Below are 18,182 nucleotides of genomic sequence, written 5' to 3'. Positions count from 1 at the left end.
TAATATAGGAATTGTCATACACAGTAAAAAAATCTCAAAGACAACAAAGTTTTCTCTTAAGTTATAACTTTTAACTTTCAACTTACGAGGAAGCGTTTCCAATTAAATAAAATATTATCATTATTATAATTTTTTAAATTTTTTAAATTTAATTTAAACCAACCACAAAATTGAGATAGTCTACGTTAAAAAAGAAAAACCCAAACGACCGTTATAAAATACCGGTCACACAATCGGTGCAGCGTGTGCTCCGTTTGCAGAGTTTCTATTGTGGATCTGTATTGTAAGTATATAATATGGAAAATAATATATATATAAAGCCAATCCGCAAAGATCCGAGAAAGTGCTTAGAGCTAGGTCTTACAACGGCTGCGTCGATGTTTTTTCGGCACATTACCGCGATATTAGCTTTCAGACAAATTGAAATCTATCTAAAAAAAAAACGTGCCATGCCGTCTCTGAATATTTCATGGATATCAATATACTTTATTGCGGCGACCGGCAGTAACTTAGGACGTCACTTTCGAAATAAGTTTCCATTGGACTCGGTTTCTCTCCAGGTTCCCGCCTCCCTTCATCCACCTCACTCAACCATATCACCCAATTCCACGACGAATGTCTTTAACGGCATTATTTAATAGCTTTTAGGTTTTTCGTATCGTGCAACGGAATGAGAGGAAAAAGCCCAGACATTTTCTCATCCTCTCCGGTATATTAAAATTTTATAAATATCGGTGGAGGTCTTTGAGTCAGAATGAAAATAAGAAAAATATGCAAACGGCTGCCTGGAAATCTAATAATAATTATTCAAAAACAGGTTTTTATTAAAATTCATTTCGTTTAAAAGGACTTCAATTTTAATCGTCATATACTCACGGCAAGTCTATCAACTATTAAATATTTCATATCAATCGCCTCGGATTAACCGCCGACGTTTCCTATAGAGTGATATCCGCACAAGTATTTCGTTAAGTACTTTAATATATTTTAATATCGTCTACTATTGTAAATATTTCATTAGCCTGCAGGTGTCTTGTAGTGGGGCGCAGTTGTTAAAACACATTTGATTCAAACATGAAGAATTCAAAAGTATAACATTTCAACGGTTCGACTTTAAAAAATTAAATTAGGAATGCTTATAGTGGCCTTATACTGACTAATCTTAAAAAAAGTAACAAGTCGTAGAGTCAATACATACGATCTAATAATAAATTATTTACCATTCTTAATTTAGGTATGTATGAGTATATTCTATTTATCTATATTAAATTAATGTATACTAAATCAGATGTTTTCTTTAAAATTCTTGAATAATTTTGTACTATTAACGAGTGTCTTATATAGCGATACAAATTTCTGTTTTTCAAATGAAAACCTATACCTTTTTTGTTGTAAATTATTTAGTAGATAATTTTTTTGATAATTTTGATGTACATATATTGAATGAGTAGTTTCTTATAGTTATAAAAATGTTTGTACTTCGAGCAATATTCCTTAGAAATGATTTTACAAATATGTAAAATGGATGAAATATTGCAGGAACTTGTTTTTATTATACTTGAATCATTTTTAAAAATCATTTATGACTAAAATTTTCGAAACACAATATCCCCTCCCTCATTTCGTATAAACTCATTATTATCCTTAAACACACAAAATAAAATAACTTAAAAACTACTCGTAAGAATTTTGATTCTAATACCTACGTCAAATTGTTCAGAAAAATTATCCAATGAATAATTTACAGTTGAAAAGGGGAGGTTATCATTTGAAAAACAAAAGTTTGTAACTCATAAAACACGGTCTTTAAGTAGGTATACTTAAAATTTTTTATAATACTCAAGATTTTAATTAACAGAGTTATTGAAAAAGAAAAAGGGTGATCATTTTTGGTTGATCACTCTGTATGTATTATGTTTCGTACGTATTTATACAGTTCATAAATGTAAATAAACGTTTTTTATTTATATAAACTGTAATATATATATCGTTCAACTTACAAGGGAAAAAAATGTTTGTTTAGACCACTTCAATGCGGTGTTATATTGTAAAAGTATATAAGTATATATATTTAACATTAGCAGCTCTTAGTATGTTATTATAATGTAGGTACTTAGGTATCGATGAGAAGAACGGAAGGTAGGTACATGACAAAATTTTAAAATAATGCAATAAACTTGTTACGATGTACATAACAAAATAATTACTTAAATATTATAATAATTCAAGTATATTATATATATATATATATATATATATAAGTATAATATATATATATAATATATATATATTATACTTGTATTTTTTTGTAAATATGAATTTATTGTCATGGAATAACAGCTGCTAATCGATTAATAAATATATGATAGGTACATGATTTGTTGTACTACTTTATATAATTAATTCGACATGAAAATTTCAAAGTCACAATATGATATATTGTTTGTAATATTTTGGTCGTAGAACCAGAATTTAGAATAATCGTTAGCGTCGATTTAATATTAGAATTTAGCTCTTAGACATCTATTTATCGACTGAATCGTAATTTTCGTCATTCAATTCCATCTAGACACGCCTGTCATAATATATTGTTTATTATACATGTATCTATGAAATATAATCAAAAAATCAAAGAAAAATGCGGTGTAAAATCTTGTTACGGTTTATAATAAAATTTGACAAGACATTTTTTACTTTTGTTACAAAGTGAAGTCGGCAATTTCAATAAACGTTTATAAGTAACAGAGTCCATTTATTTTTCTAACACGCTATAGTTATATGAGATATATCCCCTGACACAAAAACGGATTATTCATTTTTTTTTTTTTTTCGGAATACAATATATGTTTATAATATTTTATATATATAATATAAATATAAATACATTTTAAAACCAAATTAGAATAATACATATTATTATTATACATCAAAAATCGAATAACAAATGGAGTCCATGAATATACGAAAGCCATATTATACTACAGCTTTGGAATAATAATTTGATTAGAGGGATTTTAGATAGGTACCTCTATACATGATAATATGAAATTTATTGTATAGAACGTATTAATAACGCATGCTATAATATGTGATTGAAAATCGATTTTCCTCACTGTATTAACATAATACTGTTGAATTCATTTATATATGATTAACGAAATAGAATGTCTTCCAGAAGTGATCGGCTTTTTACCTAATGAGTAAATGAATATAATGACTATATAGAATATATAAAATAATCCTACAGCACATGTATGTCATACATATATTTACATATATTATAATATTAATATCCAAATATATATTTAGACTCATGTTTAGTAGTAAAACGATTTTCTCAACAGTCATCGCGCATTTACAAATCATATCAAAACATATTATTATTAGCTCATATTGTACCTATTATAGTTGTGCGCTTATATAATTTGATTTTCATTTCGTTAAAAGTTAAAAGACTTAAACTAGAGATGTATGTGCACAGTGGCAAAAACTATCCACGAAAAAATGTTTAGTAAAAATATAATAATCGCGTAATGGGAGGGATGTTATGATTTTCAACACACAAACACACACATACACACTCACGCTGTAGTGTACACACGGCTCTATACAAGGTGATCTTATTAAATAGAGGAAACTGGATGTTTTAAGTGTTGCCGATGTTGTGGTAGGACGAATGGGTGGACGTACAGGAACAGAAGTAGTGAGGTCTGAGTGTAGATTTAATTAACGTGGGAAGAGTGCTGAATCGGGAACGTAATGAATTTCCACGCAGTTTTCCGGAACCGGCTTCATTAGCGGAAAAGGCAGTTCGCGGATAATTCGAACGGCTTTAAACCCTCGACTCCGCCCGACCAGCCCACTCGCATTCCACGAATCGTTACTATTAATTAAAAAAATCCGCTACAACAGTTCGGCATTTCAACATAAACGTATACACATATGAACCTAACTGCCACCTTCCCCGTCTACGTATATAAATATTAAATGCGTTTATGTGTAATATATGATGTATATACCATTGTATGTAATATACATTCCAATACGTTTATTTTCTTTCCGGTTATTGTTTGTTGTTCCCTCTACACCGCCCGTTTGGTAACTGGTATTATATTATAACAACTGCATTGATGAAAACTGATTGAACCAGAATGACATCATATGGTACATATTTTATTTGTTTGGATTTGAATATATTTAAAACTATCTACAAAAATAATTTTGTTTTAAAAAATTAATTTATGAAATGGACGATTTCGCTTTGACAAATTACAACATTGGAAATCACCTATATTGGCCGTTGTGACTTAGATTTGATTTTAACAGTTTACAACGTTTATGATGTGATTCGGTTGATTTTTATAAAGATTTTATGATTTGTTTTAAAGTGAACGATTTTTATGAAATTTTTTTTAATCTCTAATTTATTTTCATATTTTTTTTTATGCATACATACATCATCAAACATTGCTATACAGCTACGTTTATATATTAATTAATTATGTATACAGTATATCTAATAACATTTTTTTATTAACAACCACTAAAAATTTCAATTTAAAATTCAAATAAAATTGAAACATAATAGTTTTAGATTCATTATAATAATAATCAGTGGCAAAGTATCAATTGCAACAATTTTATTCAGAATTCTTATTATAATAATAACACAAGTTTCATGTACCCAAAAATGTTCAATATTGTACTAAGTATCGTATCTTTATTTAATTTGAATGAATCGATATCATGTTGTATTCAACTTATAGGCTGGTTAGTGGTTATATTTATATAATATTATTGTATTAGGTACTTTATTATGCATACGTTATTATCGATGGAAAATTCAGAGTGATTTTTTTCTGCTCTTTTTAAGACAAACTAAAATATTTGATTACCTAATATATATATATGTATATTATAAATCATTCGGATAAATATATTGTTTTTCTAAACAATAATAAGATTTCAAGTTTTTCATAATAACATTTCAGTAGCTTCTATAACATAATGGTATATCGATGATTTATATCGGAGGTACATACTATAATATGTGTATAAATTGTGTGATACGTATAAATATAATAATATATGCCATTGTCAGCCAATAAGTATTATTTTTCCTATCCAATATTATGTTCCGGGATAATAATAATAATATAATGTCGTTATTGTTATACCCGTTGCGGCCGCCAATTTCAATAATTTCCACGAGGGTTGAAACATTGAGCAATAACCGGAACCTGGGAAAAGCTCTCCCCGTCCCATCGCACTCTTTCTCTCTCTCTCTCTCTCTCTCACTCACACCCACTCGTACCGACTGCAGCGGTGGAAACAGCGGTGGTGGACCACACGGGTCCGCCGGGGGTTCCGTTGACTTTATTATTAGAATTTCCGATGGGCTAGCCTGCCTGCCTGCCAGAGAGGTCAGAGAGAGAGAGTTATATTACATATGCGGCGAAAAGGTCCAAATCGATATAACACCGGTGAAGCGGGTGCTGGCGGACGACGAAGCGACAACGACGGGTAGCGGGGCGAAAAAACCTCTTAGCAATATTGCGAAGAGATGTAGGAGTGTTTGATCGAAAACACCTTAAATAAGGGGGTTCACGGCGAGGAGTAGGTCATGAATGAGACGAACGTGCGGAGTGGGCGGGATGGCGTGGCGGAGGGATAAAAAGGGGACGGGGTAGGGCCGGAGGAGGAAAATCGTTTTCCGAATCTAATATATGAATGAAATGGGGAAGAAAAACCAATTTCGAGTATCGCCGCCGAAACCAATACCCGTCGGTCGGGTGTTATTTAATCGATAACTATCACACATGATACATGGGCTGCTTGCTTTGCTGCTGCTCCTTCTTTTTCCTCACACACACACACATACCCACACACGAACGAATACGCATATATAGTCGGCCCTCTGCGTACTCTGCCGTTAAATTGCCTTTGCGACAACGACGACGACGACGACTACTACTACTATACTACTACTACTACTACTACTATGACTACTATTATACTGCTACCGCCTTTCATATCATATATATACACGCCATTACTATTATTGTTATTATTATTATTATTATTACGACGCTCCTATCCCGATGGACGCACACGCGCGCACACACACAGACCGGTGAAATTTCTTTTTGCATAATAACCACCTCGAACGGTAGCAATCGATGTGGGTATTATAAATCATAACTCCGTTTTATTCTCGTACATGTATAAATTCCCTTTGGAATTTCGTCGTATACCTACTACGTTTTTCTTTTGTGCGCTCGTTTCCCCGTACAATCTTAAAGGCTTAAACCACCACCTTCTGTCCACCCCTTTCGCGCACGTTCAAAAATGCCGACAAACCACATCGGCAACAATCGATACAATAATATGTAAATATATAATATTATATAGGTATTACGTATATTACATACGATTTGTATACGATTGATTTGCGTTCGTTTCCGTCATTTGCGGAACACCCGCGTGACATCCGCCACCAAAACCGATACACAATCGCCAAAAGATTCAATTTATAATAAACTATATTGCCATCAAATTACACCTCTTATTGGCGTATTTGGTAATATCTCAAAATCAACTCTGGTTAAGTGTGTACACTCGCACAATGACGTGCAAGTACGGCTGTATAATAATCTCTCACTCTACATGTAAAGAATTTTATAAACGGCTTCACGAAGTTCATTCGTCAAATTAACGATACACGAATACACGATTATGACACTATTTACGATATGTACAATAGTGGTACTTTAGTACTTAAATTCGGTACGGGGGGGGGGGGGGGGTATGGTTTCAAAATCATAAGTTTTCTCTACACTCTATACACAGAACTTTTAAACGGCATTATTATTATAGCGCGTTGTATTGTTCTATCGTATTCGCCGGGGAGCTCAAAAGACAATGACGGGATTGCGTCTATATATAGTATATACATACGGGAAATGTTTGTTCTCGTCCATAAGTAGGTATGCTATGCTCACATTATTATAATATAATATAAAATAATTATATTATCAAAAATACGTTCTGGTAATAACTCGGATTTCTTCAACACGCGTGTTTATTCAGACCCCGCGACCGTTGTTTGATTACACGTGGCTTATTTAACCGGCGGTTTATACCATCATATAGTTTATACAGTATTATATTCCCGAGCCGCTGTTATGTCTTAACACCATATAGAATTGAACTTTGTTGTGTTTACATAACTCGTGCCAGACAAATTGTATTATATTTTTTAACTCGTCTAGAGTGCTATTGTTGTATAATACGAGGGGTTTTTTTTTGGCTCTCGCTACAATACAGCGTAATTTATTTCATAAGTAAGTATATAGCATCTAAGATATACTCGTATGGAATCGTTATAACCAAAAACATGGCACATTCAATTTTTTTTTTAAATGTAATACCACTACGCGGTTTTTAAGCGAATAACAAAATAGTGTTTTTGATGATTTGTTGACATATCATATATAGGCTATAATATATATAATATATTATAAATTATCCTATACTTGTATTTTTATTTGTTGTACCTCGATTGTAGAACAAACATCATTGTAAATTGCATCAAAAAGATCCAATGTTTGTCGAAATACTTTATCTGCCCTCGATTAATATTTAAATGTAATTTAGGTTAATTAAAAAAAGTTGTCAAATAAATTATCTAAATAACTCTACCAGATCATTACTATACCATGTTCTTTGCGTACCTCATTAGTTACTTAGTTAGATACAAAACATGTGATATGACAACGACATTTCCTGTCATTATTTTTATATCATTTATATAAGCACCATCTTTTGAATTTGTAATTAATCACACATGCAATGAAAAAAATACTTACTAATTTTAAATTGCTATGTGTATTGCTCTTAAGCATTAAGCAGCTTACTATAGTTATGAGTTCAAAACGTGTTAAAAATTATGCAACCGATAACAGCATATTTATATGAGAAGACAGTCAGATATGTTTTCATCTTGCTTTATATAAAAACAAATAAACCTTATAATTTACTTGTTTTATTTTTATACATATAGTTAATAACTTTTCGAATTCAAAATATATCATAATAAAATATACTAATATATGTGTCGGAATGAATAATATTAGAATAGATGGTAAGTTGTTGTAAGATTTTTATTTTATGCATTTACGCCGCTCGTGTTGTTAATATAATAATATTTTTGTGACTTTTCTTAGCCATATTATTTATATCGTGTTGCCGAGTTGTTCGTATATATTTGTATCTAGTACCACTCCGGGAATAGTGAAATTAAATTTGATGATATTGATAATGGTAAAAACGAATTGGAGCGTAGGCGTATATTTTATTTTATTTAAAATCATTGATGGCGGGATAGGTGATTTTTCAGCTCTTGTAACGCATAAGAAGACTGGTGGAATAATCGTTTACGTCGAATGATCTGAAATATTTACATGTATCTTTCGCATGGGAAAGAAAGGATAATAAAAAAACAAATAGATTTCCCTAGTGTGCTGTGTTTCCGTAGACAGTACAAAGAGCAATGGATTAAATCACAAAATGAGTGCAAATAAATATCACGGGATTTTTTTCTTTCTATATCCTGAATGCATTATATCGTTATTGTCATATAATGTATTGTAGCGAATGTTTGTTCTCACGCATCGGAAAAAGAATAATAATAATAGTAAAACGTTTTAATGATTTATTTTTATACACATGCACACTGCAGAGCACTTAAATCGTATGCAAATCATGAATAGTGAAAACTGTAGTACGTCGGTACCCTCTAAATTACAACCCTTTCGAGGTATTATTATAATAACAAAATCCCTTTTGATTGAGGGTTTGTTATGACACGGGTCGGTGGCGTCATTAAAAACTCGAAATGGTAATGACAACGCTTTTTGTATACCCCTCTTCCACCCCCTCCACAACATGACACGAATTTCGTTTTCTAGTTCTACATATGATACCACCTGGTGACTGAATGCAACAGCGAAATACAAAGGTTAAAATCTTAATGGTATCAAATATAAACCTTCAGGATTCGACTCCGAAATAGCAAACAGCAATTTTACTACATGTCTATGAGTTAGGTTAGGTTAGGTCTAGGGTTTCACTACATGCCTTTTTCCGAGATGAATCTATGGATAATATTATTATAACATTCTATCAAAAATATGTATAGTTAGTATACTGCTTATAAGAAGAGAGTGATGAATTTAGTCAACTATAGTACTCAATGATAGGCGCCATTACTCACATAATATAACTATATTTATTTATATAGTTTTAATCTTACAAAACATAACATATACATATAAGAGAGCAGTAACGGCGCGCAGAGTTGCAGATTTTCTACTCATATTGTATCTAATTTCGGTGTTTTCGTCATAAGCAGGCGTTTTCATGTGTGTTGTGTTGTGTGTGTGTGTCTGTTCGTACTCACGTACGACGGTGGCAAAGTGGAAATGTGACCGGACGGGTTGCAGAGAGAGGGATGGCGCACATTAACTTTTCACGAATGTAGCAGCCGAGCGTATAGCATACTCTCTTGCAAACGAGACGAAGGATGGTGACGGGAGGGGTACCCGAATCCCTTATTGTAGTCAATTAAGGAAACGGTTTTTATTATTAATCGAACGGTTTGTCACTTAGTCCCCCCCGCGTGTGCCAGTGAGTGAGTTTGCCACCATCACGGAGAAGCATACACTCTCTTTCTCACCATACATATATATATATATATATATATCATATACATGGGCGTGCGCGTGTGTACTCTTTCTTCGCGTCTCGTCTCTCCTCTAAAACGTGTAAGCGGATAGGATTTAGACAGAAGTATACGAGCTCGGCGTTATAATGGACTCGAGGAGCGGGTGGGGCGAGCGGCGCGCGGGAGATGAGTGAAAAACCAGAGAGCTCCATTAGAGCCCATTAATGGGTTTTGAGTGGTGACTACGGCGGCGGCGGACCCGGAGAGTGGTTCTTCTGTATACCGCGACCCGCCCGACCACGGTTACCACGGGGTTATATCGATAAGGGACGCGCGCGCCGCGGCATCCACCATTGCCACCGTTGCACCCGCCGACCGCTATACATATTATAGAGTATATACACCGTCAACACGAGACGAGAGTGCGCGTGGATGGCTTTAAAGTTGTGCGACGAGTGCAACCCCCCTCTCCCCCTCTTTTTCACCACCGATCCCGAACAGCAACACCCGCGCGTAATGGATGATAAAACTTATAAAGGAAAGTGCGCATATACATATATATATATATATATATATATATATATATATATATATATATATACAGTGTATATACAGTATACACACTAAGTGTGTACATATACCTGGACGACTCCGGATGGTAAACAGGTGGGGGCAGGTAGTGGGCAAAGTGGTATGGGTAGGTCGCGCGACGGGAGGAGTTGCGATCGCGACTTATAGACGGAGGCACGCGCTCGCCTTCGGGATTTTAATGTTCGACGCTGCGGGCTCTTTTATACCCATATACGTGTAGGTGTTCTCGTCAAGGCACTCTAATAACATTTTGGAAGCACAATATCGGTCACCGGTCTGACAACATCACGAAGTTATCGATTTAAAAAAAAGCATATATCGACCATAATTATTATCCCTTTCCAAACGGTATACAGTATGCATCATACGTAGATCACATGCGTATATATTATGGCTGTCTGCCAGCAACGACTTGAACTTTCCTCACCACTATCGAATTTCTCAAAACACTCACATATACATTTATTATATATATATATATATAATATAGGTACAATTGGGTTTTTTCAACCGTTATACAATTGTGACTAAATTGTCATAATAATTTAGCTGGCTTTAGTTGCGAGTACAATAATATGCGACGAATTTTTTAATTACCCGCAGTATACATATAAACGATAATATTGGCAAATGAGCTTACTACTGGTGGAACAACAAGTAAAACATTTTTAAGCAAAATTGTTTTCCTTTAAGAAATTTGATTAAAATCGAAATTATTGAATCATATGTTTATAAAAATAGAAACGACAGTTTTTTTTTAACGAAAGCTTAATTTAATAAGCTTATAAAAAAACCTATTTAGAAAAATATACAAAATATAATAACGTATTTTTACGATTATCGAGGAAGATTTTATATTATTCACCCTTATTTGAAAAGATTATTTATAATCCCTATATCACATAAATATGTGGAGGGTCGGCTGATTTGAGTTATAATCGTGTTATCAAAAACGTCCGACATCATAAACTGGTATCCGTTAAAGTCAATTACGGAATAAATTTCATTTGTTTCACTTTTAAAGAGTGAGATTTCAGCCACCTGGTGCAACATTGTAGTACCTATACAATACATTATATATGATATAAAATATATATATATTGTATGGCACATTAAATTATATTCGACGAGAAATATTGAAGAAACGCAATATCCACTTAGGTCGTCTAAAAGTAGGTACAGTCGTGTTTATCGATCGCAATAGCCCCATAACGCCGCAGTAGCTGAATTTCCTTCTGTCGATTATGAAAAGTAAGAAATAAAAGTTTGTGCACGTTGTTGGGAAATGTAAAAAACTTATAGGCACATTAAAAACGGACCGGTGTCATAATTCTCACGAGAAATCGAAATCGAATAGGAAATGATTTTTATCGGGACGTCTTTTTCTCAAATATATATATATATATATATATATATGTATATGCGTGTCTATATTATACATTATGTATATAAAATATACATACTTTATAATTGAAGATTATATTATACAGCTATCTCTGGACGGTTGGCGGTTGATACTAAACGAAAACAATATCAAAAGCTCTTTTACTGCGGCCAGATTTTTAGTGGTGCAGAGTTGCAGCAAGACCTAACTAATTACGATGGCACTCAGGCGGCGGCGAGTAGATCCGGATTTACGATCCGGCGTAAAATGTTCTGGCTCTTCGTAATTGCGGTTGCTTCGGTAACGAGCGGGTAAATGGACGTTGTTTTAATTGCTAGACTTTCGCGTGGTGATGTACACAGCGGTCGAAGGGTTGGCTGAGAGGGCGGTCATCATTGTCATCACTGGCGGCGGCGGTATTCGAGGCGAATTAACTGAGACTAAACGAATTTTCGATTAAAACAGCAAGCAGTGACGATTATGTTATTATTATATTGTACGCGACTTATCCCACTACGCGTGTATTCAATATATAACAAAGGTGATGGACAAGTCGATGATAATAATTAACTCAAGTTAAGTTAAGAGCACGCAATATAATATGATGATTAAGTTAAAAGTTAAAAGTTGACAAATTATAAATTTAACTCGATAAGTTAAAAGTTAATATGAAAAAAAATAGATTAACTATATAGATTGCGTATTGGATTATTTTTACTTTATATTAATATTTACCTATTGACGAAAAATGTCAATATTTTTTTTTTAACTTGATAGTATACTTTTAAATCAACCGAAAAAAGTTATTTCAACTGTCAATGAAAAAATAAATTAACTAGTTAAACTAGTTAATGCGCACCTTTGATATACAAATATGTACTATTTTCAATATTTTTCATATTATAAAATACATCAAGTATTCAACAATTAATAACACTATAAGGTTAAAGGTCACTATTAGGGCTGATTATAATGATATATAACATTCGTTATTGTAATACTACGCAGAAGTATCATGTATTTCAGACTTATTAATTATTATTCGCAGTATGTTTGTGGTTGGCTGGAAAGAGCAAAACGGCATACTAGAGAGGACTTAGACCCAGAAATGGTTCATCAAGAAAAATTGACAAGGCATAGGTACTTACTCTCAACTATTTAAATTAACAATGACACTGTAGTCATAGCTCGCGAGCAATATATAGGTAATCTTTGGATGACCGGAAGTCGGTGACTGAAAAGCAGTTCTCATTATTACCTATATATTATGTATAGTTATATATTATAATATAATATATATTATATTGTGAAAAGCGATCCTATGGCCGCCCGTGAAATCAAACTTAATTAACGTCAAAAGTAATCGACTCGCCGAAATATACGTGGTGAGTGGGTGAGATGGTCGTGCGGGGATGTTTTAATTAATCAAGGAAACTTTTTAGAAATCCCTTACCGAGGCAGCGGTAGCGGAAACGGAACGTTTTGACGGTTTGACGGTGCGTATTCGCGCGGCGCATTGTTCGCACCAACCGGTGTACATATTAAATTAATCCCATTAGGTATTAATTTTCATTATTACACGAGCAAGTGCGTGCGTGCAGCGTCCCTTTGACAGAAACTTCTCTACCCTCACCCACAGTCGACGCGTATATATATATATATATATATATATATATATATATATATATATACATAATATAATATATACTTGGCACACACACCCACACACCCACACACACACACACACACACACACACTTTGCTTATATATTATATCATACCGACCGAAGGGCGAACGGCACGACGAGCTAAAGAGGGACGAACACAAAATTGGTTTCTACGTTGCATAATTGCGTAAACCGTATTTTCAGAAAACCTCTACCTCCCTACACACCGCTTCGCATCACACCCGTTATTTAATAATAATAATATGTGTGGCTGCTCTAATTACATTTGACGATGACGACGACGACGAGAACAACAACATCCGGGAATTCCGTGCGGACGTGGCGGCGTTACACATGTGCGCCACCACTACGCCATCACCACTGAGGCGAAAAGCACACACACACACACACAGCTTTATTAGATTATTTTATTGTACACCGAGAATAAAACAATCTAACCCAATAATAATAATAATGACGTGTGTTCGATTTCCGGGCGGTGGCGGCGGAGGAAATGTTGTTATTTTTTTTTAATCATTTCAGTAAACTCCGGAGCCTCTGATGTCGCTAATTGCGATACAAGCGATTTCCTATTATTTATAGGTATATTATGATCTTCATCGATCGCATACCTTCGTGAAAATCTGTCAAGGATTCGTCAAGCAATTGAAAATGGGATACAACTTTCAACGGAACGCTACAAATTGTCAAGGATAAATATTATTCGTTCAATAATAATTTATAATGATAACTTAAGTTTTTTTTTTTTATTATTAACATGAAATATACCCTCGGTAACATAGCAGGCCATTGATTATGGTTTTGATACTCCATAATTAATTCTTATTCGATAGAAAATATCGCTTTAAACCGAAGCACCAGAATCCATGATGTATACCTATACATGATAAATCCTTTTTACGAGCTTATTGAATAACTTAAAATTTAAGGAACAATTTATTAAAATGCAACTTGGAAGTAAAAAAAAAAAAAAAAATTAAAAATGAATCCAACCGAGATAATAACACAAAATAATTATGAAAACGAAATCCAATCCACATAAGTATCGTAAATAATTGAATGAAGTTGGGCCCCCAACTTTATCCTATCGAATCCAGACCTATCCCCAAATTTAGTAATCTTTTAGTAACTAATTGTAACCGACATCAAACAATTTGTAACCAAACAGTTACCGAGAAAACTCAATTTCCATTTGGGGGGGGGGGGGATGACTTCAGAACTGTATGGTTACAAATGTTTGATGTCGGTTACAAGTAGTTACTAAAAGGCTACTAAATTTGGAGATAGGTCCGGATGCGATAGGATTAAGTTGGGCGGCTAACTTCATGGACGTAATAATTTATGTTTTAATTTTGAATTGACCTGGTTTTGTTTGTTTGTTGTAATTTTTCATTTCAGTAAGTACAGTTACCGAGATGATAAGTTTTCTAATAAATTTCTTAATTACTTCTTTGAGTTGTTTTGAGATCGTTTCTTTTCTGAACTAAATGTCAATTTTTAAGATTTACGCTTGAAGTAATTCTGTTATTATACTCTTCCATTTTCCATATCCGATTATTATCCTCATAATGTTAAGTAAAAATAATTAAAACTTAATACTTTAAATGTTTTTCATTTCTCTGTACGACTATAAAAGTACATTAAGTTGAACACGAATTAATCCTGATTGAATGCAATCAACGGATCGATAACGTTCGACTTAATAGAGACTAAAAGTTTGAAACACTGTTTATAATAGATTTAGATTTACAATATAACATGTTTTTAACAATAATCGGTTTACTAATTATGTACACATATAATTTGAAATTTCTTAAATAAATATATGTTTATTGTATACACTACATATATTATACAAAAGACTCACGAGTAGGTTAGGTTTAGGTATACATAAACATGCGTATCGCTCGTGTGTAAATCTATATAAACGGCTGCTTGTCGTTTGTACATAATGTAATGAAATTGTTTCATCTTATACTTTCACGAGTACTAGGGTCATAAAATAATTTGATAACTTTGGCTGTTAAAATATTTGAACGAGATAGTTGTATCACTAAACGTACAATAGAAAACATTTAATATTATACCGCAAGTATATATGTACAAAAAATACCATGACATTTATACGTAAGATAGTATTAAAACTATTTCAAGTGTTGAAAAATATGTATATATATATATATATATATATATGTATATATCTCCAGGGGCGTACCCAAGGGGGTTTCCAAGTTTGAACCTCCCTCCCCGTCGATTGACAGAATTTAAAATTTTTAAGGTGAAAACCACTAATTCTATAATATGGTTGACAAACAGAATGTGGCGTATGTACATCAATCATATTAGTATAGCAAGTATAGCAATATTCCATCCTTATCGGTTTGCCCTGCTCACAATAGCTCCATAGTCTCACACTTTTTACAAGTTAAAAAAAATTGACCCCGCCTTTGAAAAATTCCTGGGTACGCCCTTGAATCCTTTATTATGAATCATTTTAAATTTAATATCCGTAGAAATCAAATGAGAATGATTGCAAATACAATATAAGAGTATATTATACAATATAATATACTGTTGTTAAATAATTTACTCACCTATATAATGGCAGAGAATTTCTTTTAGGTTTCTTTTTATTCTGCGGATGTCTGAAAAAAAGATTTTTTTTATGTTAATCAACTATTTTATATTATGTACATTAATATTGTCGTGACATTTTTAAAATCATTCTAATGAACTTAAAATACATGAAAAAAAATCAAACTATTAAAATAGGCATTGACACATAAGATCACATTTCATTCCAGTTCGAAAAAATACAACAACAACTTTTATTCGAACGAACCTGTTTTAGACGATTTTCCCCTTATATTATGTTAGTATATAGAGACCATACACGCAGATAATATATATTATGATAGCAATTTCCATAACGCGAGGAGCAGATAACGATTAGTTGTCCACCGCGGATGGGGAATGTATAATATAAATACAATTAAGTTGCCTACTGTGCACGTTACATAGTTGTAATAATAATAATAATAATAATAACAATAATAGTTCAGGAGGTATTTATATACATAACCATATACATTATTATTATAATATTATAGCGCTATATAGGTGTAGGAGATTACTTGTGTATATATAGGCCATGGACGGGGGTACGAGAACGTAATCCGGAGGCAGTTATGTGACGTTTACATTAAGGGACGGATTAGTCGAACAGGTTTATAAATTATATTATATTAATTATATACGGTATATTATTATGTATAGGACGTTAAACTGCTTTTTTGAATGTTCGGGAATTTTTGCTCTTCATCACACTATCACAGACACCCGTCGCGCGTCGCCGCGTAACGCGTTGTCGAGTTTCATTTTGTTGTTGCTATTACTATACGGAAAAGCCCGAGGCATCGTCAGAGATTCGTTTTCGATTATTGGTTAGTATTTTACTGTCGATTTACGTATAATTTATTATATTTATATTAAAACGAGATGCCTACGCGTACAAGGTACACATCTGCAAGGACATCGAATCGACGGAAACGAGCGGTTCACAGAAATAATAATTAATGCACCTATGTCCTATACATCAAATACGCGTAATATAATAAAATATACACCGAACTCCCGTCGAGATCATCTAGCCCAGGGATTTTAAAAACTGTGGTACGCGTACCTCTTGGGAGTAATCGAAATTTTTTGAGGGGTATACAGTTAAGGAATGTATGTAAGTCTTTAAATTTTTTTTATATATATTATAGTTTAGTAACTAAGAAGGGATACTCAAAAAATGTATTGGAAAAAGGGGTACGGTGTTCATAAAAGTTTGAGCATCCTTTTTGATCTAGCTCAATTGTCAGCAACTGGCAGACCGCGGTTTGGATTTGGACTGTGGAAAGCAGAAAACTCGACCGTTAACTTGTCTTAAAATTTTTTTGTCTTCATATTACTACTATAAAAATATAAAGATTTGACGACAGCAATTTTTTTCACTGGATAAAATTTATTTTTACTTTAATCTTTCGGACTCTAATAGAAATTACGTTCCGACCGGGTACCTTATTATCTAGCCAGTATAGCTCGGTCGACTGATATACGCATATACATATAAGTAGGTGGGTTGATGGACGAAGAAAAAAAACAATGGAAACGTTTCAAAAAGGAAAAAAATTAATTTTATCTAGCGATTTTTTTTTTGTTTTTTTTTTTAAGTGGCTGATTATTGAGAATGATAATAATTTCGATTTGCACTCAAACGCAGACCTACGCGATAATGTACTATATATATAATATATACACGCAATATTATAATATTATAGGTACAAATACGAGTGTATAGCCATTCAATTTACAACCATCTCAGATATATTGAACAATAACCGCCGGAGCGCAATTGAATCCAATATAATATTATATTATACATTTTTATTTTACACCGTTGAGTGTACCACCAATAATGGCGGTTGAGTGGTTGCAGTCAAGTATATATCTTTGAAATAGGTCGTCTGACGGTCTCGGCGTCACGTGGGTCGCAGTATAGGTGATGATCACGCTCGCGTGTAAGTATATAATATGTCATAATATATTTACCCATAATTGATGTTTAAACTTTAGGCCGAAAATCGGATCTGAGCTGGTTAGGAAAAACACGTTTGCTCAATTTGTTGACGAAGCAGCTCGTCCAATTACAATGTATACAAATATTATTCATCACCTGATTTTTTTTTTTTATTTTTTTTTTTTATTTTTTTTTTTTATTTTTTTTTTTTTTTTTGGGGGGGGGGGGCTTT

At 33.1% G+C, this 18,182-nt stretch overlaps 1 protein-coding gene across 2 annotated transcripts in view; it reads right to left on the bottom strand.

The window, feature by feature from the left end:
- LOC107164313 (uncharacterized) overlaps positions 1-18,182 on the bottom strand; it is a 103,736-nt gene that overhangs the window by 48,075 nt on the left and 37,479 nt on the right. For both annotated transcript variants that reach the window (XM_089222694.1, XM_089222695.1), the window contains exon 2: positions 15,981-16,031. The gene's annotated coding sequence lies outside the window, so the exon portion shown is untranslated. The remainder of the gene's footprint in view (positions 1-15,980; positions 16,032-18,182) is intronic.

The sequence above is a fragment of the Diuraphis noxia genome, unplaced genomic scaffold (assembly GCF_037042655.1).
Source record: "Diuraphis noxia isolate RWA-SAM2 unplaced genomic scaffold, SU_Dnox_SAM2 contig0003, whole genome shotgun sequence".
In the NCBI taxonomy this organism is placed as follows: Eukaryota; Metazoa; Arthropoda; class Insecta; order Hemiptera; family Aphididae; genus Diuraphis; species Diuraphis noxia.
This window is presented reverse-complemented; position numbering and strand designations above follow the sequence as displayed.